The sequence below is a fragment of the Elephantulus edwardii genome, unplaced genomic scaffold, assembly GCF_000299155.1.
Source record: "Elephantulus edwardii isolate Elephantulus edwardi_28Jun2011 unplaced genomic scaffold, EleEdw1.0 scaffold00124, whole genome shotgun sequence".
Classification (NCBI taxonomy): domain Eukaryota; kingdom Metazoa; phylum Chordata; class Mammalia; order Macroscelidea; family Macroscelididae; genus Elephantulus; species Elephantulus edwardii.
This window is the reverse complement of record NW_006399874.1, coordinates 1,059,145-1,065,576: the sequence shown is the minus strand read 5'-3', so window position 1 is coordinate 1,065,576 and position 6,432 is coordinate 1,059,145.

Below are 6,432 nucleotides of genomic sequence, written 5' to 3'. Positions count from 1 at the left end.
AGCCACACAAATCCACAGAAATAGAAAGACACTGTCGACAGAAAGACCATTGACAAACACAAATTCACAAAAATAGCAAGAGACACTGTTGACAACAAAGACCACAACAAAACCTGAGTCTGAAGAATGGCCTCTCCCAACCAGCAGACAAACGAACACTGTTGTTGACAAAAACCATGGCAGAACCTGAGTCCGGACTGACAGACCTGGTTCGAGGGGTGGGTTTCTCTCACCTCCCACCCATCGAACGTCTGAGGCGTTGTCCTCTCTTCCCTGGGATTCCAAACTTGCGGGTCACCAGACCGGTGCAAGCTAATTCTGAACTTGCAGGACAAACCTGGGCTCTCACATGCCAGTGGCATCCACCCGAGAACCCAGACTTCCACAGAAGCTGAATCCAGGCGAGCCCCCACTTCCTCAGACACCTGGACCTTGGCAGTCATCACTGCTGCGGTCTTGGACTGGAAGTTATGCAGCGTCCTGCCTTCCAACTGTCCAATTCAAAACCGGGGTGCACCAAACAGAATACAGATTAACCAATTATCAGGCCTGACTTACCAGGTAGGAAGAATCCTACAGTGACGTCACAGTTACTCCACTGGCCAGTGATCAGGGTTTGGATGAATTTAGGGAGATCTCACTGGGGCCTCCAAATGTAATGGAGCGAGTCCCCAAAAAGATCATGGAGCCAATTAGCCAAATTAACAAAGTTTATTTCGAGTTTGAACCCGGGCTCCCGCGTGCTGACACAGCAGCATCCACCCGAGAGCCTCTATTTCACTTTTTATGTCTAGGTTTTATAGTTTTCTATTTCAGACATTCCATGATCCAATTATTATTGGAAATTTACAACTGTTTCTCATCATTTTTAATAACTTCCAATCTGGACTACAGGGTGGCTCCTTGGAGGCAGAGATTCTGAGGCTCCGTCTAACATACTTTGGACATGTTATAAGCAGAGACCGGTCTAAAACCCAGAAGAACAATCTACATTATCTATCAACGCTTGTTTGTTCCAAATAAATCTGTTGGAAGGTAGTCCAACATGGATTCCCCTTTGATACAAAGAGGATGAAAGCTCATTTCACAAACTTTGGGCTTGCTGTTAGGAGAGGTCCTTCCTTGTAAACAGACTTCATGCCGGGAAAGGTGAAGGATCAGAGAAAGAGAGGAAGACTTCCAACATCAGGGTCTTCTGACACTAACTTTAGCAATGGGTTTAAACACAAATGTAGCTACTTGGTTCTGGTTCTCTCCTGTAGAATTCTTTCTCTGTCTTCTTCAATCTAAATTGATTGGTTCTTTCCTCTTTTTTTTTTTTCCTTTTTTTTTGTTCTTTCCTCTTGCATTTTACTATAAGTAGCAAAGAGAAACCACACTGCTCCTTTAAATCTTGCTGAGAAGTTTCCTCAAATATTCAATTGACTCACAAATCCTACCTGTCACCAAATATTTAGCCATAAGTCAAACAAGTTCTTTGTTGTTGGGTAAAAATAATTGACTCCATTTCATTGCCCAATCACATTTCTCTTTAAAGCCTTACAAGAACACATTTAGTATCCACATTTCTAGCATATATTCTCTGGCTGGTGCTCTATGTTGTTGATGTTGTTTTGGGCCTTCAAATTAACCATGACCCACAGTGTTCCTACACAAAATAGCTCTGAACCCTTCTCTATCCTGGCCCAATCTTTAAAATGATAGACATTTTCTCTACAGCTCTCTTCATTTCCTGTTGAACTCTTACTGGAATGGCCTATGATGTTCCCCTGGATTATATAGTTCTAGTGTTGATGAATTGGTTCTGATTAACAGCAACCCTCCAGATTTCTGAGATTATAAATTTTCTTCAGAGATTCTGGTTTGTTCAAATGGCCAACCTTGTGGTTAGAAGCCCAACCTATACGCCATTGAGGGAACAGCAAGAACCTCATTAATCCCAGAAGCAGAAGCGGGCCATAAAAATTCTTAGTTTTAGAAGCAAGCAGTAAAAGCAGAATAAACCCAAAGGTGCAGGGAAATCTCATGGGCCAAAAGTCTTATGAGATTAAAAGTAACCAATTAACTGAAGTTACAAAGTTACAAGTTACACGACATGGAGAAGGCAGTTAGAAGACAACCCGCATGACTGATTTCCCTGCCCACCAACCATGTTCCCAATCTCCCCGCCCCAACCAGAAGCACCTGGGGAGACCTTAAAAACAATTGCGTGTGGCAACTCAGGGCTCTCTTTTTCTCCCATCTTTCTACTGAGGGAGGGAGCCCCACATGTGGAGAATAAAGTGTGCTTTTTGTTTTTTATATATGTGGAGAACTCCTTTCAAGCGGTGTTTTTGTGGGCACAACACCATCAAGTGCTTTAAGTGTTGGGATGCTGAGTAGTTAGTAGTTTGAGGTAGTTAACCTCATGGGAGAACCCCCTCCATCTTTGTTATGTGGAGCAGTTGGTGGATTTGTACCACAGCCCTTCAGGATTGCAGCACAGTTTCTTGCCACTAGGCCACTAGTGCTCCTTATGAGTGGTAGTGGTGGTGGTGGTGGTGGTTGTGTGGTTGTGTACCATCAAGTCAAAACCAACCCATATCTGACCCTCTAGCAGGTTTTCAGAGTCAGTAATCATGCAGAGGAGATGGCCCATCCATCTGTTGAGCAGCTGGTTGATTTGAACCACATGCCTTTGGGATTCCAGAGCAAATTCTTAACACTTAGGAGTAGTGGTGGTGGTTGTTGATTGCTGTTGAGTCAAGCACAATTCATAGCAACCCTACGAACAAAAAGCCTTTCTATAACTATCATCATTTATCAAAATTCATAGAGTTTCCAGAGGCATGTTGTTTAGGAAGTGGAAGCCACTCCTGCTTTCAAATCTGTCTTAAACTGGGAACTTCACCAAACACTGTCCACCATGGGTAAGATTATGACATTTGACATCCCGGTGGCACAAGTTTCAGCATCACAGTAACCCCAGGTTAACCTCAATACAGTATTTTGACAGAAGAGTGCTGTACCACTTAGAAGAATGTTCCTCCAAAATATAATAACAACTCCTCCAAAAGATAATAACAAGTGACTTTTAAATACAAAGGCCTTCCCCAAGGTCTTGTTGACTGTAAACGAGAAGCTTAAACAAAATAAAACAAAAATCCAAACCAATATAGTATGTTGTTGTTGTTGTTGTTATGTGCCATTGAGTTGCCTGCGATGGCATATAGTGTAGCAACCCTAAGAGTGCTTATCAGTTTGAATTCATTAGTTATTCTGAAGGAGAAAGTTGAGGTCAGCTTATCCCATAAAGTTTGCAGCTTCAAAACCACATGGAAATTTGCCCTGGATTGGAACGATGTGGCTGCAGTGAGGTTTTGACTATTAAGTACTTGAAAATTCTTTTTAGTTCTAATACTTACTACTGAGACCATTTGCACATTGTAGATAATTGTTACAGAGCAGCACCAATTCTATCCTAGACATTTGGTGCTACTTTAATGGAAATACCGCAAGCAAGTGCCTTTTTTACCAAGCATGAATTTATTTCCTCACAGTTTAAAGAGACTGTTATTTGCTCTCTCATTGCTATCAAGTCAGAGACAAACATTGTATTTCTCAAGAATGAGTGAAATTGCTCATCTTTGCCCCAAGCAGCTGCTGGTAGTTTCTAAGCATCGGAGAGACCTCACCTTTGGCTTAGAAGCACAATTCTCTATGGACTGCCATCAGAGCTCTTAGGAGGCTTGTTATTATTATGTGACATTAAGTTGAGACCCACTCAAAACTGAACCTCCAGTGGGTTTTCAGAGTCTTTAAAATCACAGAGGAAGAGACGGTCCATCTTTCTCCACTGGAGCAGCTATTAGGTTCACATTGCCTGCCTTTGAGTTGACAGCACAATTCCACCAACCATGTTAACAGAGCTTCCTTTAGGAGGCTAGGAGTCCAAATTCAGAGTACCAGCTCTAGAGGAACCATTTATCTGTGTTGGCTCTGGCGTAAGGGCCTTGTCTTTTCTGTCTCTGCTTCCTGGGTGGCTTGAAGATCTCCATGTGTCTTGGAATCTATCTTAGCTTCCCTCTGCTTGTCTGGTCTGCTCTTTTTTTCCTCTCTCTCAAGGCATGTCCTACACAAATTATGCCTAGTAATATAATTGAAAATTCTGTTTTAAAGTTTTATAACTAGTCATAGAGGTTAGGGCTTAGAACACATTATTTTGGAAAACATATAGCTAGAAATAGAGGTGGTACCTTTGGGTTTGGAGTGTAATTCTTTATGGACTATGTCGTGAGCACTTCCTACCTTCCCTCCTCTTCCCTGGAGCAGTGAGTTCCTCAGCCAGTTTCATCAGATCCAGGACCTGTGAGGACCCCAGACAAGAAAAACTGTATCAAAGTAATGACAAGGAAGAATCAAACTGTCTCAAACCTCACACAAAACCAAAGCAAAATACCACTCCCTACAAAAAAATGATCAAAACATAGAATCAATGAATCTTCTGGAGGCAGAAAGTCTAATTCATCTTCCTGTCACAGAATTCAAAAGAACAATGATCAAGTATTTTTACTGGGTGAAAGAAAAAGTGAAAGAATTGCAGGAATCTACAAGAAAAACTAAAAAGGAATTTAGAAAAGCTATAAAGGTAAAACAGGTAAAGCAAGGAGGTATTAGAAACTCTAGACAAACAAGAAAAACAATTCAGAACATTAAGATCAACATCACAGACGCTGTAAAAATATTGGAGGAACATATTAGCAGAAGTGAAGAGATGGGGTACAGAATCTGTAAAAGAAAACATAGGACTATCAGCATTGATATGCTAGAGGGGAAAAAAGCATAATAATAATAATTTAAAAGGGATAATGAGGAAAGAATAAGAATTATGTGGGACACCATCAAGAGGAATAACATGTCCATAATTAGAATTCTAGAATAGGAACAACACCAATAAAAGCACAGAATAAACTGTGGAAGAATACTAGAGGAAAATTTTGCCGGTATCATGAAAAATTGAGAAAAATATACATCCAAGAAGCTAAGCAAACCCCAAATAAAATAGAACCCAAAAGGAAACCATGAAGGTATGTCATAGTCAATGTTACCAGAAAGAAGGAAGAGAATTCTGAAAGTAGCTAGAGGAAAAATGAAGAGTAACCTACAAAGGAGATGTCAAAAAGAGCAAGGACAGTGTGGGGATGGCCACATGTGACCTATACCAACTTCTCAACAGAGAACTGTCCCATCAAAAACTCCAACAACACAAAACCAATTCCCATGAGGTCTGACATGTCCCTGAGGCTCCTGAACTCCTGCCAACATGAATTTTGCTGTTTTACAGGGTCCAAAATCTGATGCAATAGCTCACAGACTGCACAGTAACTTCTTAGGGAAGTCAAAAGACTAATTCAGTAGTGTGCTAGCAGAATACAGTCAGGACAGTTTAAAAAATGTACTTGAAGGCATGTCTGCCTTGAGCTGCATGGGTTTAGGCCAGTGTGACAAAGATCTCAGTTTTGACAATTCTGCTTCTCCCCTCCAGTTCTCTAACAAATTTGAGCAAAGGTTTTTCGCTTTGGTTTTTCAGGCAATAGCAATCCCAAAATCAACTCAGTCTCACATCAGGTCTCACGTTCTCTGCTGTGGCTACTATGCCTGCTGCTCCAGTAGACCCTTATTTGGCTGGCTCAAGAATCTCAGGCGTGAAAGACTCACTGCATTCTCTTGCTGTTTATTTGCTGATGGTGAGGTTCTTTCATTCTGCTGCTGTTCAATTTAATGGCAAAACTAGCCATTTCTCTTGTGGATAAGCTAATATAGCCTATTTGCATATTCTCACATGGCAGTTGGAAAATAGAAAGGGAAGTAATAAGATTAAATGTTGATTTCTTAGCAGAAACCATATCAGTAAGAAGACAGTAGAATTATAGATACGTAAAGAACATAAATGTCAATCATGAATACTGTATCCAGCAGAATTGTCCATCAAATGTGATGAAGAGATCGAGACATTATCAGAGAAAACAGAAACTGACATAGTTCATGAAAACAAGACCAATGTTGCAAGAAATACTAAAGTAAGTCTTTCCCACAGAAAAGCCAGAGAAAAGTGGCTGGATCGATAGTAACCAGCAACAATACAAATAAGAACACAACAAAATGATAATAATAAAACCTTGTCTTTCAATAATTATACTTACTGTAAATAATTTAAATGCACTAGGGAAGGGAAAAGGAGTAGCAGATTGAATTTAAAAAAAAAAAAACCAAACATACAACACCAAACCACATGCTCGCTTTGGCAGCACATATATTAAAACTGGAATGATACAGATAAGATTAGCATGCCCCTGTGCAAGGATGAAACACAAATCCATGAAGCATCCCATATTTTTTAGTCCTTATTATCAAATAAAACACTTGTCTCTAAAAAAAAGAAAGAAAAACAAA